This window comes from Epargyreus clarus, unplaced genomic scaffold, assembly GCF_041222505.1.
Source record: "Epargyreus clarus isolate Ecla_fem2 unplaced genomic scaffold, WU_Ecla_fem_2.2 ptg000031l, whole genome shotgun sequence".
NCBI classification, from domain to species: Eukaryota; Metazoa; Arthropoda; class Insecta; order Lepidoptera; family Hesperiidae; genus Epargyreus; species Epargyreus clarus.
In genome coordinates this window covers 9,077,756-9,101,401 of record NW_027332236.1, presented here as the reverse complement: position 1 = coordinate 9,101,401, position 23,646 = coordinate 9,077,756, and the positions used below count along the sequence as shown (strand labels likewise).

The following is a 23,646-nucleotide window of genomic DNA, read 5'->3' as shown; positions in this document are numbered from 1 at the left end:
ATCCTGTAGACTTTATTGAGACGTTAGAACTCATTAACACACAAGATATGTTAGGGACCGAGTCTCTGTGCCGGGGGTAACTATATGTCTTGGAGTGCATCGGACAATAGTTATTCTTGGGGGACTTTAGGCCGAGGATGTCCAGCTGTCTTGGAGTGCATCGGACAATGGACATCCTGTAGACTTTATTGTGACACGAGATACGTTAGGGACAGAGTCTCTGGGCCGGGGATAACTATGTGTCTTGGAGTGCATCGGACTATAGTTATCCTAGGGGGACTTTGGGACGAGGATGTCCAGCTGTCTTGGAGTGCATCGGACAGTGGACATCCTGTAGAAAATTGTGGGCTTGGGTTAACCGTGTCTTGGAGTGTATCGGACAGGTTTTCCCAAGGGAGACTTTGAGTTTGGGATAATAGTTTATCCTGGAGTGCATCGGATACGTTATCCTAGATGGTCGGGTCTCTTGATTTAAGACAGGTGATTAGACTTAGTGTACAGAATGCTAGACACTTTATCTCGGTGTGCTGGGAAGCTTAACTATGATGATTAGTCGTCCTCCAGTAAGGTTGTTAAGAGATCGTGTCACGGTTGAGCTTTTTATACGGATGGCGGTTGACGTAGGTTGACGTCATTGTTACACGATAGTGGACATCCGTAGATCTACAATACGAAAAGATATTTGTGGTGAAATTTCTTTGTTACAGACGCAGACCCTGAAGGAGAGGAGTTACCTCCAGGTGACAACCTGCCTCCCGATGTAGAAAAGCCTGTAGAAGAGGTCGAGCCGCAACCAGGCCCTTCCGGGGTATTGAGACCCTTGGAACTGATTGCCCCCACTGCGAACAAAGAGAGTTCCCTGCCCTCTGTACCAATCCTTGATACAGACCATGAAAGTTGATGAGGAAGGAGTCCGGGGACGGGCTCCTGTCAGGAAAGGCCGTGTTGGAAGATATGAGGGTAGTAGTGGGAGGAATGCTATAAAAGCGATCACAAACGGTAGCCGGGGCTCATTCCTTTGTTTGCGTTCGTTCGGTTCGGTGTCGGTCTGTGCGATATATTGTTCCCTTGTATTGTTCTTAAGAAATTGTTATTACGCTTGTCATTGTCTTGTTGTTAGGTTCAGATTTGTACTAATTAATACGATTAGAGTTATTTGTTAATTAAACCTTGCTGATTAAACTTGTGAGATTTTAGGGTTTTTGTTAAATTAATTAAATCGATTATTGAAAACGTGTGTAATAAAGCCTTTTTCTTTTTAAAAAAAGTCCCTTCTGATCTGATTTATAAGAATATATAAATGGTAATTAACCACACCGAGACTATACTTTTTTGAATAAAACGACTGAGGGATTCATTACTTAAAACTGAGCGATAAATCTTAAATTAAATTTAAACCTACATGCAGAATGGAAGTTCAAAGTCTATTTCTTTGATAAGCAAAGATACTTCGTTGGGCTCGCGCCAAACTGCTAGTCTGCTCTGAAGTTGTTGCGAGCAGGTGTAGTCATACAATTTGTTATGGCGACGCGATTCATTTCTACATACAGAGCGGACTAGCAGTTTTACGCAGACTACATAGATTAGTAAAGATTACTCACTCCTAACAAGAAAATATACCCAGTTTTGAGAAATGAAATAGTTGCGTAAAAAGTTTTGCCACGTCTTCGTGCTAAAATGTCCCTAAAATATTTGAAATAATTATTTATTTATTATGTAAATTATGCAGTCTTAGTTATTAATTCGTAAATTTTCTCTAAAAATGTTTTTATTTGTCAAGAATTCAAAAAAGAGAACTTACTAATAAAATGTTTGTGGCTTCATTCAATTTCAAGGCGGCGAAGTATCTTTACTAATATATGGCAGACTATAACAAAAAACTATAACAAACATACGTTCAATTAACATTATTTTTCAAAAAAAATAATGAAATTACAAAATGCAGTACGTACGCAGTGTGCACCGGCCGAATAGCGAATTCTATTTTTGATGTTTAGATCGGTTAATGCGCGATGCAGTTTTATGCACAAATTTGCGCCCGCGCCGGATGGAACGCCCGCCATTTTTAAATTTAAATTTAGAACCCGAATCGCAGGAAGCTCGTGCTATTTTAGAGTTTTATTTATTCGTCTAGGCGTGGTTTGGCGGAACATATGGCGATTAGAAAAAAATGGCGTCTTGTATGTGTGTGTGTATGTAGGTATTGTGAGACATGAATAGTTTGTTTGCGTCATGTTAGAATTATTTGTTTAGATTTTGTCGAAAAATGGCGGATTGTGAGATATTTAGAGGTAGTGGTTTTTTGCTACTGATGTATTTACTGACCTGAAGTGGTAATGATAGCGATCGAAAACCCTGAGATTTCCGGGTTTGATTTTCGGCCAGGTAAGAATGTAAATCATGCAAATGTGATCATCGGCTTCTGAGTTAAATTTTTTTTGTTAAATGTTTGTCCAACCGGAGATCGATCCCGGAACTCTCTGCATGTCAGTCCGGTACCACGACGGCTCCGCCATATTTCCTCATAGAGCGAGAATTTATATTACAGTCAACCGCGCTGGTCAAGTGCGGGTAGGTAGATTACACACCTTTGAAAAAAAATTAGAATTTAGGGATGTAGGTATTCTCAAGATGTTAACCTTCACCGTAACAATTTATACAAACACGCACATAAATGTGTTGTTTACTTTGGATTCGAACCTTGGTCAGATTAAAAGGAAGAGTTACAAACCGCCTGAAACACTTGGTAGATGGTAGAGTCCTTTGTGATTCAACTCCGGCAGCACCATCGCCACATATATTTCTGCCTCATAACAGCAGTGTTAAGCGCATATTCTGTTTTAAAAGGTGTGGTAAGCGAGACATACTTTTCCGAGCCATTCGAGCTTAGACCACAGGGGTAGCGGCGCATCTGTGACCTACTTCAGGTAGAAATCTAATCCTATCTAGGGTTGATTACAGATGTCTATAGGCGGCAGTTGCCACTTACCATCAGATTGCGTGCTCGTCTGCTACTCCTATATTATAAAATGTTTTTTTTTTATTTATTTTTATTTTTATAATATAAGAGTAGCAGACGAGCATGCAGTCCACCTGATGGTAAGTGGCTACTGCCGCCCATGGACATCTGTAATCAACCCCAGATAGGATTAGATATTCCTACCTGAGGTCAGCCACAGATGCGCCGCTACCAATGAGGACTAAGCTGGAACGCCTCGGAAAAGTCTGTCGCCTCGGAAATGTGCAAAAAACACAAGCAAATCCGAGCACAAGTACTAGCACCACATAAAAATCACAAGATGCATTGAACAGACGCAACCGGCGCGTTATTTTCGCCAGCAACCTTGAATTTTAGTGGGTATTTTTGTAATGCACCCACTGCACTTGGCGAGATACGAGCTTTTGATTATAAAAAGAATATATAAAACGGCGTGTGCGCATTTTCGTTTGCACATCTAGATAGTTATGATGGTAGAGTCAGCATATCGACCATTTCTAACGTGAAGTAGTTTTGCATTTCAGTGGTAGTGGTGATGCCGGCTGGTTCGCATATGAGGCGACACACCTATAGTAGTAAGGAAGGTGGTAGAGCCAAAATATCGTACTGCCATCAATTTCTAGCGTGAAGTAATTTTGCATTTCAGTGGTAGCGGTGATGCCGGCTGGCTTACATATGAGGCGACACACCTAGAGTGGTAAGAAAGGTGGTAGAGCCAGTATATCGTGCCACTACACGTATTTCTAGCATGAAATAGTTCAGCATTTCAGAAGCAATGTCAACTTATTTCTGCCTCATAACAGCAGCGTTAAGCGCTACCGTGTTCTGTTGAAGTGTGGTAAGAGAGACATACTTTTCCGAGGCGTTCCAGGCGGCTAAAGACTTAGTTTAGGGGTAAGCGTATCTTTGGCCGTACTTCAGGTATAAATCTAATCTTATTTGGGGTTGATTACAGATGTCGATGGGAGGCAGTAGCCACTTACCCATGGACTGCATGCTCGTCTGCTACTCCTATGTTATAAAAAACTGGCTTACATATGAGGATGTGATCGGCTGCAACTAGAATTCCTGTTCTATATGGAGTTAGTTACAGATTTATTTGAGCGAGAATGACTACCTACTTACTATCAGATGAAAGTAGTGACACAAAAGAGTTTTTATCCCAAAATTCCCATAGAAAATATCATAGAAACAGGGTTAGCTAGTTTAATAAGGTATAATTTATTATTAGCATGGCAACAATCCCCATATATTAGAAGTATTTGATGTAGATCACGTGAACAATAGTTTGCCAAAAAAATAGCGACAATGTAATAAATAGAATTTCTTTCATGTAGGTACTGTGTATATTTTTATATTTGAGACATAAATAACATTTAATAACACATCTAGTGCTATGCTTGGTATTTCGCTACGAGACATGATTCGCAATGATGAAATCCGTAGACAAACTAAGCTTACCGACATAGCTCTCAAAATTAGCAGGCTGAAGTGGCAATGGGCCGGCCACATCGCTCGGAGGACCGATAACCGGTGGGGAAGGAAGGTCCTCGAGTGGCGACCACGCGTAGGTAAAAGGAGTACAGGCCGCCCCCCGACCAGGTGGACCGACGACCTGAAGAAGACCGCGGGAAACCGCTGGCTTCAAAGGGCACGGGACCGGTTGGAGTGGCGCCAATTAGGGGAGGCCTATGTCCAGCAGTGGACCTCAAAAGGCTGATGGATGGATGGATGAACACATCTAGTATAGTAATAAATTGCCGAGGAAATGTCCAAAGAAAAAATCCTTTCGAGGTATTTCTGGAGCGCTATGAAATGGGATATTTCTTGCATTAAGCTGCATAAAGGAGCCCTTTTTCTGAGTTATTTTTGAATTGGTAGAACCCTTTGTGGTTCGACTTTAGAAGTACCTATTACTTACCTATTACTGACCATCCAGTAGTTGAAATTTGGCAACAATAAAGAATTCCAAATTTTTATATTGAATTCATAAGTGATGTACCTACCAAACAAAAAAATAAAGTCTGTTAAGAAACAAAGGAAAACAGGTACGAAACTTTTTGATATGTTTTGAATATAAAGATAGTACTATTAATGATAATTGGAGTAATATAACATTTTCCAATAATTTCCGTCATTTTTCCTATTTTTTGAGTTCATTTTCCCAGGAATTTATTATAAACGTTTTCCATCTGTCCATTTCTATCACACTTTTAGCATTATTTGCAGCGTTTTTTTGCACAAAACCGAACCATTTATTGGTCAACACAAATAATAAAATAAAATTTGATTCCGTTACAAATATAAATCAATAAAATAATGATGACTCGCATTAACTCTAAATTCTTTTCAGCACTTTGACCAATTAGTCGAGAAGATATGAGCGTTAGTCAGCACGCACACAAGCGCATGTCTATATGCACTCGCGTCGTTGGCACAAAGTTTTCAAATATATTATGGTTATGTTCATTTTTCGCCGATCTATTTTTGCAGTTGTGAGTTTTTATCCCTTTGCTACTGGGATTGGATGATTTTGATACTTTTTCAGTTACTGTTATGTTCCGCAAGGTGGCAGTACCTTTAATTGCTTCAGGTTAAACTCAATAGTTTTATTGTCTATACAACCAGTATATATGGTCTTTTCAAATATCTATGGCTTAAAGGTGATTAGGACCAGTATTGTTCGGTAAGAGAAATATAGTCCTCGCCAAACTGCTCGTCCGCTCTGAAGTTTTTGCGAGCACGTGTAGTCATACAATTTGCTATGACGCGATTCATTTCTATATTCAGAGCGGACTAGCAATTTTACGCGGACTATACCACCAATACATCTATTTCTAGCATGAAGAAGTTCTTGCAATTCGGTGGAAGGATGTGGATACCGGCTAACTAATATGAGGTGACCATCCTAGACCTCAATAGTGAACACTAATATGTGATCGGCTTCAGGTAGAAACTGTTATATACAGTGTTCGTTATAGAGGGCACAGGTTACATGAAATAACCGCTTTCTAAACTCACAGCCCCACATTAGGATTCCTTGTGTCGTGGGTGCTATGGACACACACAGAGACACATACACAAACAACCAGAAACAGAAATTTAAATTAATCATTCAGATATCTGTCTGGCCGGGGATCGATCCCGGGACCCTCTGCGCGTCAAACCGGTATGGTCACCGCTCCGCCACGCGGGTCGTCAAATGACCAATGTATGTTAGTTCGCTACTTCAATAGTATAAAAAACTATAGTACCCTAAGTAAAAACACACCTAAACCTACTAACAAGATATTTTAAATCATATTACGATAAATATCCACAATTGTAATGCAAAATACACTTAAGTAGGTACTTACTATTTCCTTATTTTCTCTCTAAAGTGATTCACAACTCAAGAGTTACTTTAGTTAGTAAGTAAATAATTCTTAAAGTGAATTTCTAAACATTTACAGCCATTCATAAATATTCCAGCCTCTGATTTGTATTCTAGGTTGAACGGTAATCCTGTAATGTATTCTATAATACCTTTCTTTTAGCTTGGCAGACTTTATTCGCTCTAAAAAGGTGTAAATCGAATAGATAGTAGAATACTTTCATTTAAATAATAAATTTAAATAAATTCATTTAAAAAAAATATAAAATAAAAAAATAAAAACATTAAAATTTCAATAAATATATAATAAATTAATTTTACAAGGCAAGGGATTATAAAAATAACAAAAAAATGTTATGACAAAAACTGAGTAAAATAGAATTTTGTGTTTCTATGTGCTTTTTGATACCAAAATCTAAATAAAATCTTGCATGAAAACCCAAATACGTTTTTTATGAGCAAATTATTCATTTATTTATTCATACAACACCCTGAGTATAACAATAACATTATACATGACAATACTAAAATTCTTAAGGTTATAGTCATTGATAATTATAGAGAATCCTATAAGTATATTATGAGTATCACATACTATGTCATACCTGTATTTTTATCTGAGTGATTGAGGGTAATGTTTTAGAGTATAACATGTCTCATTATTTGGCATGCTGTTCAGTTCAAACTACCTACCATACTAGTGGTCGCTCAGTGGTCGAAATTCGATCATGATTATACTGTATTTATATAATTATATATAACTTCGACCATAATTATCTTAAAATTGTTATCAGGGGCCTATTTATTATGATATAGACTTTTTACATGCTCTGCCATACACAAAAGAGTATTATGTAAGTGTGTCATATGCGTGGTAGTTTGTGTAATTTTTTTATTGATTTAATGTACTGTCTACGCATTATTAAAAAAAAATATTAGCATTCTGCACTTCTTCCCTATATAAACTGTAACTGAGGCAAATTTCATACTTGTCCGTCCACGTAATTTACGTAAAAAGGGATACAAAGTTTTTGCTTCACGTAATGATATATAGATGAGGTATCATCGGATTCGTCTAAATTGTAGTAGTCATAGAGGTTTTGGTAAGCAGTCGGTTTTATAATTATTTTCTAGTTCCAATCCCATAACCACATATTATAAATACAGACATTCTTCCGTCTCGGTAATTTTATTCATTTTTGGTTTACGATCCCAACATTATTATTAAGATCCAAGATAGTTATTCAATGTAAGTAGCTATTTAAATAATGCATAATCGCATTTATCAAGTGCAATTGCTAGTTTATACGATATTTGCATTTCCACAGCCTTAGTAGAATATCCTGACGTATAAATATAATAATTAATTTTATACACACCGTCAAATTGCTCAACGACTAAGTAGGACAACATGCTAATAAATTATAAATAGCTAATAAATGTATCTACACCATTAAATTAAATTAAATGTTATTTCAAAATAAAATGTATTTTTATTTCATTATTTATTCGGTTGTCAGTTATTTCATTATTTATTTGTTTGTCATTAATTGGGACCTTTTCTTTTATTTAATTACTACTGAATGTTGCTAAATTAATTTATTACTTTTTAAAATTTTATTCAAAATATTTTCTTGAAAATATGAAATTTACGTTGCATTTTAAACTTAGATCACATTTAAACATAACTAAATTTGAGTAACATGGTCATACGTTAGTCAAACTTTGAACACTTTATGCTTGTATATTTGTCTTATTTTTTTAATACCATTGCAGCCCACCTTCGTATTTACCAAGATGGGCAACCAACCATTTGGTTACTGCCGTTGAACTGTTATTGAACAAGCGTTGTATCTGAAGTCGAATATTGTTTCTTCTTCTGATAACTAAGATAGCCGTCTCATACGTGCATTATCCCTTAAAAAATCGTGTGTGTTCCCTTGTGTGTTTACCTGAATGTTTGTGTATTGACATGTGTGTTGACAACACACAAAAAACAGCGCCACACTAATACAACTACCAATATCCAAGTACCAAGTCGGTTCAATCCTCGTATCCCCGTGTGTTTTTTGGCACGGCAGCCAACACTGGTTTATGTGATGGACCGAACATCTGTGTGCATCAATGCATGTTTACACAAAGAAATCTTTCGGTTCGCGGTTTCTATGGAACTGCATTATTTAAACTGGGTTGCTTTTGATCGTGTTTAAAATGCATGTTAGGTTAGTTTATATACTTTAGTTTTTGATTATTAGTTTTTATATACGAGCGTCTCCCAATTTCGCCCACGTTGATTTTTTTTTTTATATAATATAGGAGTAGCAGACGAGCATGCTGTCCACCCGATGGTAAGAAGCTACTGCCGCTCATTGACATCTGTAATCAACCCCAGATAGGATTAGATATTCCTACCTGAACTCGGCCACAGATGCACCGCTACCCATGCCGACTAAGCTCGGAAAAGTATACCCTTACCACACCCTTCAAACCGGAACTCAGCAGCGGTTAACACTGCTGTTATGAGGCAGAGTCAAACCACAAAGGGCTCTACCTTCAAAAATATTATACGCAAATACACTGTATTTTTTTTACGCGAAACTCAAATCCTTTTTCTAAAACATAACTGCCAGTGAAAGTCCGGTCAAAATCGGTACAGCCGTTTCAATAATTAAAGAAATAGTTACATAGGCTAATATACTGTCGCTACGTGTTTCATTTTATTTGAAAAATCTATCTACAGTCGATCATCTAACCGTTTGCATTAGCCACTAAATAGTTGCCGAACTATTGACCACAACTTAATTGCTAAAGCTACTCTTTCTTAAGAGATAGTAGCTGATGAGTAGCGTTAGTACTTTCAGTTACATTACTAGCTTTTGTTTTTCCAAAACAGAAAACTACAATGGATATGTTTGAATAGAAATGCATAACATGCTATCGTAGGAAACACTGAACATACCACAACTTACCTCCTATACTATTTCGTAGGTAGCCAAGAAATTGATGAATAGAAAATAAAAAGTCTTCGTGAGTAGGAACTACAAAAATGTTTGTATTTTTAACCGAATTCAAAAAGGATGTCAAGATCAATTCGGCCGGTATCTTTTTTTTTAAATGAAATAACAAAGATTGAAGATGGTACAAACATTTGGCAGTACTACCTCCACTCCTATTTGCACAGCAGCAGTGTTTAGCACTCCTATGTTTCGCTTACTAACTTAGGCATTCTAACTTAGTTCTCAGAGGTAGCAGCGCAACTGTTAGATACAGCCTCGGTAGGAATCAGTTGGAATCTAATCCTATCTGAGGTTGATTACAGATGTCCATAAGCGGCAGTAGCCACCTACCATCAGGTGGACTGCATGCTCGTCTGCTACTCCTATATTATAAAAAAAAAATCATCGTACTAAAGCTCACCAATAGTTACCAAACAAAACAAAGAAAATTGTTTAGTCTTGCCTATTTATATATAGGTATGTGATTGAATAGCCATTTGAAATTCGACTTTCAAGAGAATTGCAAGCAATTAAGGAGTCCTCAATTAAACTTTGAGAATATCTATCAATCTAAACATTGGTTAAAACCTTACAAACCGTTTTGCATAGTACTGTTAGGCTGTTTCTATCTTAGATCTGCACTCTTACTGCTAGTCTGACTGAGAACGCTGCGCGATAAGCTATACTCGCTTGAGATGAAAGTAAAAATACAAAAAAATAGATTTAATTGTATTAAACGTAGTTTTTGATATATGGCATCCCCACGCCTGACAAACTTCCACAAGCAGTGTAAATATCGATATAAATATATAGATAGTGTTTCGTCCATGTTCGTTTGGTTCGTGTAGATTTGGAAGCGCTTGAAGCCGATTCGATGCAGTATTTTTTATATCTTTTGACACAAATAAAAGGAAATTTGTCGTAAGAGCTTGCGGTGCGTGCACACGTTTGTGTATTTGTTAAGGTTTAAAGTTTACGACAAATGCCCAGTGAATGGAGACATAAAGGAATAATATATATCTATATTAATGAAATACAACCAGACTCCAAAAATAAGTTTATTTTTTAAGAATTTTATTTTATATGCGGTAATAAAACAAATAACATGTTATACTAAAATACTTAAGTGCGTTTTTCTAGCGACCGATAATGATATCGTTATATCGATAATATTTGACATTCAAAAATAATTAAAATAAAACTACTTTGAATAACATAACTATATTTATATTTTTATTGTAACCGACAACTCGGACCGACACCGATATTATATTTAATCCATCACTATCGGTGCCGATAAAACACCTACCATGTCACTGTGACAAATCAAACGACAAATTGGTGTGTCCTGACAGCGTATAAATGACATGTGTGTCGTAATTACGTTTGTTAATTACATGTAACTTGCATTGGTATGTAATTGAGACCATGGAAATGTATTGACTATGGATATTGTCACCGATATTTATCGGCTATGATTTTTATAATACAGAGAAAATTAGCATGCAATTTACCAGAGAAATGGCCACTGTCCATTGAGCTTAGTTTGGAGTTCCTCATGAAGTCAGCCACAGATGCGAAGTCCTGAGAACTAAGTTGGAATGTCTCGTATCGCCTCTTTGTCGTATCGTGTCTGATAGTGTAAAAAGATCATTACTCAAAACATTTTAGTGCTCCGATATTAACAACTTTGTGTTTGCAACGATACGTCGTTAATTTAACAGGCAAATGGTGGTAGCTAGACATCCACAGGGTTCCAGGTTCGATTTCGAGTAATAAAGATATTTGTGGATCCATAACAGCCAATAAGTGTAAAATGGTTATTTTGTATAGTTATTGTGCCGTATTTTAAAAAGGGATCTGAAATTATATATACCTATTTGACTTTGATTTTTTTACTATTTTTGACATATACTCTCTGTCGATACGCATTTATTGCTAAATATCTATAACATTTTTTTAAAATTTCACTTTGCCTTTTTAGTTTCTCGCTTTTGATAAAGTTAGACCCTAAACCAGGAAAAATAACCTAGGCCAGGTTATTTTGATCTAGATTAGAAGCAGGATCGCGGGAATAATTTAGTCTTATATGGGCACCCGTTTTTAATTTCCTACACATTAAATTATCGTTAAAAACTAGAAAATATCCTGTTACTATCTTCAAGTTTTCTAGAATTATAATTCAAAAATCTAGGATTACATTGACACGGTTAAAGCCTGTTTATTTAAAGATTTTAAAATCTTGGTTATATTTTAAAATTATCGCTTTTCAATATAACTTGTTGGCCTTCGAAGTTTAAAACATCGACTAACGGTTTTACTATTTTGTAATGTAACTGAATGCATGTTCGAGCCTTCTAAATTGTAAAGAAGGTAACTTGGGACATTATTTATATTTAAAATTTATTGCATCACCTCTAAAAGGAAATATACCAAAGGGCAGACATAATGCGTGATGGCATTCTCTACCAGTCAACCCTGGGTGGATGTAGAGAATTTGCAGCAGGTTTTACAAAGAAACAAAAGAAAAAAAACGACAAACAATAGTGAAAACAGCAGATATGTAAATATGTATTAGGAATAAGAAAAATATATATTATAATAATTAAATAAGTATATATATATAACAAGTGTCGAAAAATCTTTCGACAATTCTCACTAATTAACGCGCACAAGTAACATAATTAATACAAAGACTTTAATTGCAGTTACATCATCGTTTACACTCCAAGTTTAATTATAGACACTGAACTTAACTTTACCGGTTGATCAATCCGTAAGATAATAATAATAAGATAGTAACGTAAAATAGTAATATTAATCATCTATTTCTTTAACCGACTTCCCAAAGAAGAGGGGCTATCTATTCGTCGCGTTCCAGTTTATGCATGTCCAGATTTTTTCGCTATGCCGCGACCGATGGACATAGTTTAAACACCATGGTATGCGGTCACCAAAACTATCCCTCCCTTCTGGTCCATAGCCTTCTGTACCCTTACCATGAGTTTTTACGTTTTGACAAGTATGACTGTTTTGGTATTTGTTTACGTATTGGCCCATACAATTTCCAAGTTCTGACACAATCCGCTAGGGGCGCTGATTGGAAATAATATGGGCAAATACATAAACAAATACCAAAACAGTCATGTTTGTCAAAACGTAAAAACTCATGGTAAGGGTACTGGTCCTGAGCTTTAGTCTCGCCACCAAAACCCGGTGAAGCTGGTAAGGTCCAGCTAAGAATAAATCGTCACAATATCGTGTGACAGTGACATTTTTTAATACTTATTGATTTTGTAACAATGTAACTATCCATGGATATCGGTAATCTACAGCAAAAATTGGTATCCTATCTGAGTGACCGCAGATACTGCCCCAATGGACTAAGTTAAAACGTTACATGCCTGTACATGTGTCTCTCTTAAAACACACTTTACAAATCGTAACACAGCAGCGCTTAACACTGCTATTATTAGACAAAATGTGAAAGTGGTGACGCCGGAGTCGAACCACAATGTTCACCTATTCATCATTTCAACAGCTGGAAATCAAACCCAAGACCCTCAGACTGGTCTTCATTACACCGTTCCATCACTTGCAAAACCAGACCATTTTAAAGAGAAATCTCAGTAAAATTCCCGCTAGAATTACAACATTTTTCCAACTAAGTGTTGTTGGCTAGTTTTATTGAAATGTATGCAAATTCACGTATAAACTGTGCTAGTTGATCCGTGTGTGTGTCCATTGTAGGGTGACGTGTCGTGCGCTGTGTGTGGTCGGTGGGAAGTTTAAGATAATATGTACCTCGACTTTTCAAATCTAAAACATTATGTATTATTTTTAAGATTTTTATTTTTCAAATGTTAATCATTTTATTTGCCTTTTTTTAAGATTTTTAAGTATTTTTTTAAGATTGATAGTAAACGTAAAACTTTCTAAAAATATGACATGATCAAGTTAGGATTTTATTCGCGAAATAAGTAATTATCTTATTTATTTATTTACTTGTAAAAATTATAATGTAAATCTTATAAACCTAATTGACAATAAGGAAAAGTTTCAAGTTATAAAAGTAAGATCAATTAATTAAAGGACGTGCTAGAACTTATGGTTCGACTCCAATGGCACCACCTATTTGTGCCTTGCAACAGCAGTGTTACGCGCTACTGTGTTTGATTTGAAGGGCGTCCTAACTTGATCCTCGGTAGCAGCAACGCATCTGTTTTTTTATTGTATTTTTTTATTTATTTCATACAATAAGGTCCACGTCACATATATCTTACAGACTAACATACATACTAATATATACTTATAACTAAATCACGTATTTGCGGCGACGTGCTTTAGTTATAAGTATATATTCTTACTGTGACCAACTTCAACTTCATTTGGGGTTGACTAGAGATGACCATGGGCGGTAGCAACTTGCTACTATGAAGACTATATGCTCGTTGGCTACTTCTACACTATAAAAATAAATCCTACTAGTATAATTTGTTTTAATACAAAAGTGTTGAGAAAAAGTATGTGCTTTTTACATTTTTTTATTTAACTTATTTATTATTTTGCAATGGGAATGCGGTCCGGTCTAGTGCACCAAACGACTTGTCGCCTTTAAAACTGCATTACGTAATGAGTGGCCACACATCCATTTGTGTTTTATTACATTAAAATTTATCCTTCGCTTCTTCTAGTATTTATACAAAACCCGACACATATACTATAGTCCGCGTAACTGCTAGTCCGCTCTGAATATATAAATGAATCGCGTCGGCATAGCAAATTGTATGACTACCTGCTCGCAACAACTTCAGAACGGACTAGCAGTTTGGCGCGGACTATATCTGTTCCTGTATAAGTATAATTATACGAGTATGTAAGCCGACTGATATGAGGTGACTATAGGAGATCTCATGAGTGGCAGCGTATCACATTATTTCTGCTTATTAACAGTAATTAAGCGCTGCTGTGTTCAGGTTTGAAGGGTGTGGTAAGGGAGACATACTTTTCCGAGGCGTTCCAGCTTAGTCCTCAGGAGTAGCACCGAGTCTGTGACCGACCTCAGGTAGGAATATCAAATCCTATCTGGGGCTGTTTACAGATGAGCGGCAGAAGCCATTTGCCATTGGGTGGACTGCGTGCTCGTCTGTTACTCCTATATTATAAAATAAAACTACATCTGATAGACAACCTATAATGAAGCTTAGATCACAGTCCACTTATCCAAGTGTCTAAACTTGATAAATACTCGTATTTTTTTAAATTTTTCAGGCGTGCAGGTTTTCCCACGATATTTTCCTGCATCGATTAAGCAAGTTATAATAAATTTCTAATAGGCCAGCAATTATTATTTATTAAGCTGGCTTAAGATTTATGTATTTTCGAAAAAATCTATCCTCCATTACTCAGTTTATAGTTTATTAATGATTAAGTGATTTTAGGCCCTCACCTAGCGTAACGTTGGTTTTAAATCTGTTCTTAATCTTTCTATAGAATATCTGTTAAATCTGTTCTATATTTATAATAATGGAGGAGCAACAACTATGTTTTCCACTTGATGATAAGTGATCGTGTACTACTCCTCTTACCGCTGGACATCTGTAATCAACCCCAGATGGGATTAGACTCCTACCTTAGGTCGGCTACAGACGTGCCGCTACCCCTGAGGACTAAGCCGGAAAGCGTCGAAGTATGTCTCTTACCACACCCTTCAAACCAAATAATATAGGAAGAGCAAATGCGTATGCAGTCCACCTGATGGTAAGTGGCTACTGCCGCCCATGGACATCTGTTATCATCCCCAGATAGGATTAGATTCCTACCTGAGGTCGGCCACAAATGTGCCACCCCTGAGGACTAAGCTGGAAAGTGTCGAAGTATGTCTTACCACACCCTTCAAACCATAACACACCAGCGCTTAACACTGCTGTTATTGAGCAGAATTGGTATGATGGCATCTCTAGAAGAACCACAAAGGATTTTACCACTTAAGGTAATAATTATGCCTATATTTCGAAAAATTCTCACGAACTTAATTAACTTTGTAATAAACGTAATAAATAATTAGTAACACACTTTATTGCTATTTAGAAAATGCTTTTCCATTTCCGACATGTAATTTAAATGGTAAAACTGTGGGGGAAAATTTTCAATTTATATTTTTACGAGCAAGTTTTTACGACTAGTAGTAATGGCTCGCTAGATCAACTAATCGGGTGAGGCGGTCAGTGACTAGGATTCACTATTTTATTACACTAGTTTTCGATGTGATCGAAATGATCATAATTTTCCGAAATTTTGAATTGAGTATTTTTTATATTTTTGAAGTAGCAAGCAGTCCACCTGATGGTATGGGTCTTCTGCGGCCCATGAACATCTGTTTCGAAGGTGGTAGAACCCTTTGTGGTTCGACTCCGGCGGCACCACCGCCACACCTAATTCTAACAAATAACAGTAGTGTTAGGCGCTGCTGTGTTCCATTTTGAAAGGTGTGGTATGAGAGATAGATTTTTCCGAGGCTTTCCAGCTTAGTCCTCAAGGGTAGAGGCGCATCTGTGGCCGACCTCAGGTAGGAATATCTAATCCTATCTGGGGTTGACTACAGAAGTCCATGGGCGACAGTAGCCACTTACCATCAGATGGACTGCATGCTCGTCTTCTACTACTATATTATAAAAAAATAACTGTCTCTCTTGTGTTGCTACCCTAAGCCCTATCATCACCATCAACCCATTATTGTTCCACTGCTGGGCACGGGTCACCTCTCAGAATGAGAAGGATTAGGCCATAGTCCACCGCGCTGGCCAAGTGGAATTGGCAAGAGTTTTATATCATCGCTTATATATTTAGCTTCATATATTTTTTATTGTTTTTTCCATCGCACATTGAGTCATATATAAAGTTACAACGCAAAAAAATGCCATCATCTCCACACAATATAAAATCGTAAAGAATAAAACCATATAATCATAATAAACTACTTGTGTCTTTAAAATGTTAATTGCTGTGTTAATTCGCGGCGTGAAAATTGCATATAGCTATTATTTGCTACTATATACTATCACTGTGTTTATCTTATATATAAAATTCTCGTGTCACAATGTTAGTTACCGCACTCCTCCGAAACGGCTTTACCGATTTTCACCAAATTTTATATGCATCAGTAGGTCTGAAAACCGGCTACTATCTATTTTTCATACCTCTAAGTGATAAGGGTTGTTCACCCTTAACATTTTTTTATTTATATGACAATACGTTTAACTAACAATACAATAACAAAGTATAGATTCATATTTAAATTAAGAGAATAATTAGATCCACTTGTTCTGATTATTGATATAAACATGTCTTTTTATTACTAAATGTAAATTCCATTAACAAAAAATACTACAAAATTGTAACATGTCTTCTTTATTTTAAGCATAGATAAGTATAGATATCTCACCGCCTTGTAATTGAAAGAAGCCATGAAATGGCTTACACGGCTGACAAGTCTGTCAGCCATTTAATGGCTGTCATGGTGTAATTTACGCGGAACAATGCCGACATGCGCAGTTAAGAGACGAAATCGAAGAAGTGCGGAGAAATATCGTTTTATTCGTAAATGATCTAAAAACTATATTTTTCAAATACGAAAATAGATGACAGTGACAATTTAAATTGTCAAAACTTTTCAACGGTTACATTTTCTTGTTAGGAGTGAGTAATCTTTACTAATCTATGATTTTAAGTTTAAACTTTTAGAATAAGCTAATATCAAAGATTTTGACTGTAATCGCTTGTAATGGTTACACACACTATATTTTTGACTAATTATGTAGCTACAATAATCTAAGGCTAACCCAAGCTAATGTTATCTAGATTATATCCAAATAGTAACTATATACGTATTTCCGCTATAAAAATGTGCTTACTTAAAATTCACATTTTCTATCTCTTTGTATAGAAGTAGCAGACGAGCATGCAGTCCACTTGATGGTAAGTGGCTACTGCCGCCCATGGACATCTGTAATCAACCCCAGATAGAATTAGATATTAGGTACTACCTGAGGTCGGACACAGATGCGCCGCTTCCCTTGAGGACTAAGCTGGAATGCCTCGGTAAGTATGTCTCCCTTACCACACCCTTAAAAACGGAACACAGCAGCGCCTAACACTGCAGTTATTAGCCAGAAATAGGTGTGGCGGTGGTGCCGCCGGAGTCGAACCACAAAGGGTTTTACCACCTTCAGCAATATATACCCAAAGCCCGTCAAAATAAAATGTAAGTATTCTAATAATCACAAGTAATATAGACCAAAGATTTTACTTTACTTATCTTAAGGCATATATTAATAAAGATTACTCACTCCTAACAAGAAAATGTAACCAGTTTTGAGAATTGAAATATGTAGTTGCGTAAAAAAGTTTTGTCACGACTCCGTGCTAAAATGTCCCTAAAATATTTGAAATAATTATTTATTTATTACGTAAATTACGCAGTATTAGTTACTTATTCGTAAATTTTCTCTAAAAATGTTTTTATTTGTCAAGAATTCAAAAAAAGAACTTACTAATAAGCCGTTTGTGGCTTCATTCAATTTCAAGGCGGAAGTATCTTTACTAATCTATGTCTTAAGGTGACATAATAAGTAGGTATTACGTAAAATACCCGATTAGGTATGATTATCTGCATTGTATACATTAAACTAGCTGACCCGGCAAACGTTGTATTGCCATATTAAAAAAAAGTTAAGGGTGAACGACCCTTATCACTTAGGGGTATGAAAAATAGATAGTAGCGGATTCTCAAACCTACTAAATATGCATATAAAAATTGGTGAAAATCGGTAAAGCCGTTTCGGAGGAGTACGGTAACTAACATTGTGACACGAGAATTTTATATATAAGATAATAAATATGTTATGTTGTTGCGCAAATTAATAATTACCATTTTTATTGTTGTTGTTGTTCGTAGTATTTGATTTGCGATAACTTGTTTGTGGTTTTTTAAATTTACCGAATATATACCTAATTATTTTTTACAAAAAATTACATAGGCTTTGTGTAAAATTCGTTAAAGCAAAGCAGTTCTGCTGTTTTTAAATACGCCCTCAACGAAAGATGTATGACCAAACATATACATTTTTCTTTTCACATTACGAAAATATCTTAGAGCTTATTACATACCAATTATTTCAATATTGTACGCGTAAAAGTAACATTTTGAAATAATTAATAATTAATTCTTGCTCTAAAATCGTTAGAATGTATGCCTAATTAAAAAGTTTTTGCATTTTTCACTTTTGCTTCAGAAGATATTAAAAGAAGAATTAGATCCAGGGAGGAAATTACAAAATTATTAAGAAAGTATGTAATAAAATAATTAACGAAACTACTATAATTTCTTTCTTTTAACCTAACTACTATTCATTTCTTTTAACCTTCTAAGAAGCTCTGCAAATTGGAAAAGTAAATTATCTTTCTTAAAAAGCCTATTGATTATAAATTACAATTATATTTAAGAATATTTTAATTCTGGCATAAAATATAACCGGCATATTTTAAACACTTTCTAATATTAAGTAATTGTTGATTTTATTTCCAGCCATTAAAATAAGTAAGTAAATAAAACTTAAATATTTAGTAATACTACTTAATATTTTTGAAGAAATGTATTGAATGAAGAATTTAATGTTTAGTTTAAATCTTATCCAATGATATAAAGAAGCCGTTACAGAATTTTCCAAGTTTGTAGAGTCATCAAATATTTGTTTTAAAACTTTTAACTTTACAATTTTTTATAATAATTTATTACTAACAACCTACGCTTACAATTTAAATTATAATATTTATTCCTTTACAAATAATTAATACTTATTTTAGGAGTAATAATGAAGAAATTATTGACCATGTATTTTTCGTTCTAAGGATTTTACGAGTAATTTAAAACTAAAAGTTCTAAATCAGATAAAAAAAATAAAGATAAGGATAACTGACCTTTTTACTTTTTATTTATCCACCGTTCACAGTCAAATTTCGTGTCACACAAGAAAACTGGCCACCTATGCGCGCATATTCATTTTTTTGTTTCGTAACCAAAGTTACCGGCGCGTCGCGAAACTCGCGCCAAAATCGTTATCGCCAATTACGCACTGTTATTTTTTATTTCCCCGTTGCGTAATGTTATTACATTTTCCCAACTTCACGGTACGTTTGCGTTCGAAATTTAAAATTAAGTTCACAGTCCTAATCCATAATTTTACACTACTTTTACTGACACTAAAAATGGCGGCTGTCTATTTATAGTCTGTGCGATAGAAAAAAAATATGTCACATTTTTTATTTTGCGTCGTCGTCGAGCGGTTGGCGCGTGCTTCAGTACTAGTGTGTACTATTATTGTGGTATAATTTCAAAGGTGTATTTTCAAAAAGCGCGGTATTTTCATTGTTTTCCGACGCAGCGCACATGCACTTTCAACACATTATGATCTAACACTGCCCGAGTCTGGATTGCTGAACATACTTATTCTAAGTCAACTTACATTCGTTCATATTTGCCTGCGGGCGTAGGGCTGTGTCGGTGACTAGACCTAGCCTAACCCTATTTTATCTGTTATAGTCATAATAATAATAAATCGAAAACAAAATATCAGTACCCACATTATTTCTTAGAATATCTTTTACAATTCGTCACAAAAACATTACACAAGACAGTATAAGTCGAAACTTTGTACTCGTTATCTATTATAATAAGTTAATTAACTATCTATGGTATTCATTGTTTCTTTTAAGTTAGTCATGGATACATTGTAAATAATTAGAAAATACTTAGTTTCAATTGATTAAATAAAAGCTTGTAAAAAGGAGAAGAATATGAATTCAATTCTGTAATTCTGTTACTCGATAATAATTCAAATTTGAAGGCCCGCTTCCTGCAGTTATTATTTAAAAGGAATCCAATTGACACTAATCTCATATAAATATGACAATATTTTAATGCTAAACAGTTTAATAATAGCTTTAAAACAGTTTTAAAATAAAATATATTAAATATTTTAAAATAAAAATGCAGGTTTTGTAAAAAGCAATTTTACAAACATTTTTATCGCATTACCACAAAAACAATCACGTTCATAATCCATTACATTATCATAAATTACTTTAAACGTGTTTCAATTGATTTACCACTTTATTCCCGTAAATAATGAATAATATTAGAATTGCACGGTAAAATATTCATTCAATTTAGCTCAATTGAAAATAATATGGATTGACCCTAATTTTACAGGTTAGGAATTTACGTAAAAAATATTATGTAGTATTTATTATGCATTGCGTATTTTAAGAAAGGTTTTTAATATTTTTAGAGAATTTAAATTAATAGATGTAAATACATCAATAAAATTAGCTGTAAAGTGCATCGTTTAGCGTTTTAAAATAAGAATTGAATAATAAAGTTATAATAATATAAGAAGACAACGTTATTAACTATAATTACAGTCTATTTTTAAAATATAACAATGCAGCTATATTAAATAGCATGTAGCATAACTTTGAAACCGTTTCTACCTTTTATTTTATTTGATAATTGAATTATAAATTAATAGACCTATTACAAATATATTTTGATAGTAAATGTCGGCAACCCTAGTTTTCGCGTAGTACAAGAAACGTCTTGCATATAATAATATGTTTTAGCCTATATTGAGCGTCGTAGCATGCGCTTGCGACTGTTATTCAAATCTGCTATATATAACGGATAACGTTATCGTTATTCTAACAGAAAAGCTATTTATATTCGAAAATCTATTTAATTATATCTTTTTGTGATACTTTAAGTGGACTTAAGAAGTAATATTTTCGTTATAATATCACATAATGAATGTAAAGTGAAGTAAAAGTTGAATTTCAGATAAATATGCCTAAATTAATTGCTAAAACGAATATTATTGAACTTAAGATTTAATAGCTAGGTTTTTTATATTATACTAAGGTTTATATTTTCAATTTTATGTCCATATGACATACCATTACCATAATTCAATACATTTTGCATGACCCTAATTCAATATATTTTGCATGCTCTCTTACTTTTATGAAATAATAATTAAAAAATATAAAATAACTAAAATGGTAAATTACAATTAAACCGCTAATTTAAATGAAATTCCAAGTTAATGTCATTAATATACGTTACTTTACTGTTCTGTTTTTACAAGATTTATACAATATTTAAATTTTTTATTTCATTAAATATTAAATAACTAGACTAGCTGACCCGGCGTAATTTGTACCGCCTCAAAATCTATTTATCAAATATATTACATATAAGATATAGCCTATGTTACTCGTGCATAATGTAGCTTTCGAATGGTGAAAGAATTTTTAAAATCGGTCCAGTAGTTTTTGAGCCTATTCATTACAAACAAAACAAAAGAACAAAGTTTTCCTCTCTATAATATTAGTGTAGATAATTATTATAAGAACTAAAACGGCTCAAAACTTAGCCTATATAGTGCAAACATACTGCTATAAGCTATGGAAGTGTCCTTAACCAAAAAGTAACACATTCATACGCTCGAAATCCATTATCTTCCGTTGGTTAAAAACGATAACACATAATATATCAAACCGCATAAAATAACGATATCCAACACTAGTATTACGATGCATTACTTCACTATTCCTGTATGCATCGTGCAATGGCCTGCACTGCCGCGTTTAGGCTATCATGCAAACCGTCTTAAGACATCCCTTTTAGCATTACAAACTGAACTTTATTTCGTTACGTTGAAGACACAACGTAGAATAACGGTTAGCCGTTGCTTAAGGGATAATGTTGTGTAGTTTTTTAGATGGTAGTTCTTATACTTATTTCTCTATGAATTTTAGCTAGGTATAGTGTATAGAAAGAAATGTTAGTCCGTAGGCGCTGTATCTGGGACGCGGCGAATGTTAGAAATCTTCGTTACGATATATAGACGCAATTATAAAGTGGAAGGGAATTCGGTTTTCAGTTAACTTACAATGCTTTTAATTTGTTAGTAATTTGTTGGTTATTATTTTTTTTATTGTGTTACTTATAAGTATTTGTTAATTGATGATAGATTTGTTTGGATTGCTGATCGAACGGAATCTAACGGATTCGAACCTAGACCGTTCGAATCCGTTAGAATTATTATTGTTTTTCATTTATATTTTATTTTTTAAAAACAGTGCTAGCTTAGTGGTTAACACTCAGCGTCTACTAGGGAGGTCTGAGTTTTATCGTGATTTTTTAAATTTAAGTGTTTATTGGATATTATCATTTGTTATAAAAAATTATGAAAACATCGCGACTAATTTCGCGAATCTATCCAAATTTCAAATCTAAGATTTTTTTTTCAAAATTATGACGTTTTTTAAAATAATTGTCACTTACGCTTCCAATAAAGGATAATAAGGCTAAGAAAGTAATCTACCTGAAATATAACTGAAGCCTGATCAAGCCAGCGTGGTGCATCATTGCCTATGATTTTTATTCCGAAAAAATAAATAACCAGGGGGAGTAAGGCATTAGGTTGAAATATTTTTTACCCGACTGCCAAGGAAGGGTTATGTTTTTCGCGCGTATCTTGTATGTTTGTCTTTCTTTATTTGATCCGATCTAACAAACGGCTGGATGAATTTCAACAGTTAAAGTGTCATTATATTTGTCTCAATGACCCGAGTGTCCTTAGATAGGTGTTAGTAAAAAAAAATCAAAATGGCGGATTTTTGGCGCGAAATAGTAACACATTTAAAAAAAAAAGTTAACCGAACCTATCGAGTAGGGTATCAAATGAAAGGAAATTAAACGGAGATCATAAAAACATATTTGTATGTATATAAAACAGTAAGGTGACTGACTGACTGACTAACTAAATGACTTTTTCATTTTTCAGAAATCAACGTACAGCCTAAACCAAGGACTTTACAGTTCTGAAATTTTGCACACAGGTTTTCTATATAGCTTGAATAAGTACTAAGAAAGGCCTTTTGGAAAATCTACCCTTAAGAGGGTAAAATAGGGGAAAACAGTTTTTTTGAAATCCTTTAATTTTGAAGCAACTACTATAAAATTTTGTATTTGGTATTTCTGGATAGGAACAAGGACGCACTTATTTATCCCCCTCCGAAAAATCAACCCCGTAGAAGGTAAAATAAGGGTTAGAAGTTCATTTGAACTATCGTCAATTTTGAAGCAAACACTATGACATTTTGTATCAGGCTTGTTGGATAAAAATAATGAAATACTACCTCTAACGAGGTAAAATAAT

The 23,646-nt window shown here is 34.6% G+C and overlaps 1 protein-coding gene across 2 annotated transcripts in view; it reads right to left on the bottom strand.

The window, feature by feature from the left end:
• LOC140754664 (uncharacterized) overlaps window positions 1-19,843 on the bottom strand; it is a 140,996-nt gene extending 121,153 nt beyond the window's left edge. For both annotated transcript variants that reach the window (XM_073089688.1, XM_073089689.1), the window contains exon 1: window positions 19,346-19,843. The gene's annotated coding sequence lies outside the window, so the exon portion shown is untranslated. The remainder of the gene's footprint in view (window positions 1-19,345) is intronic.
• Window positions 19,844-23,646: the final 3,803 nt, after the last annotated feature.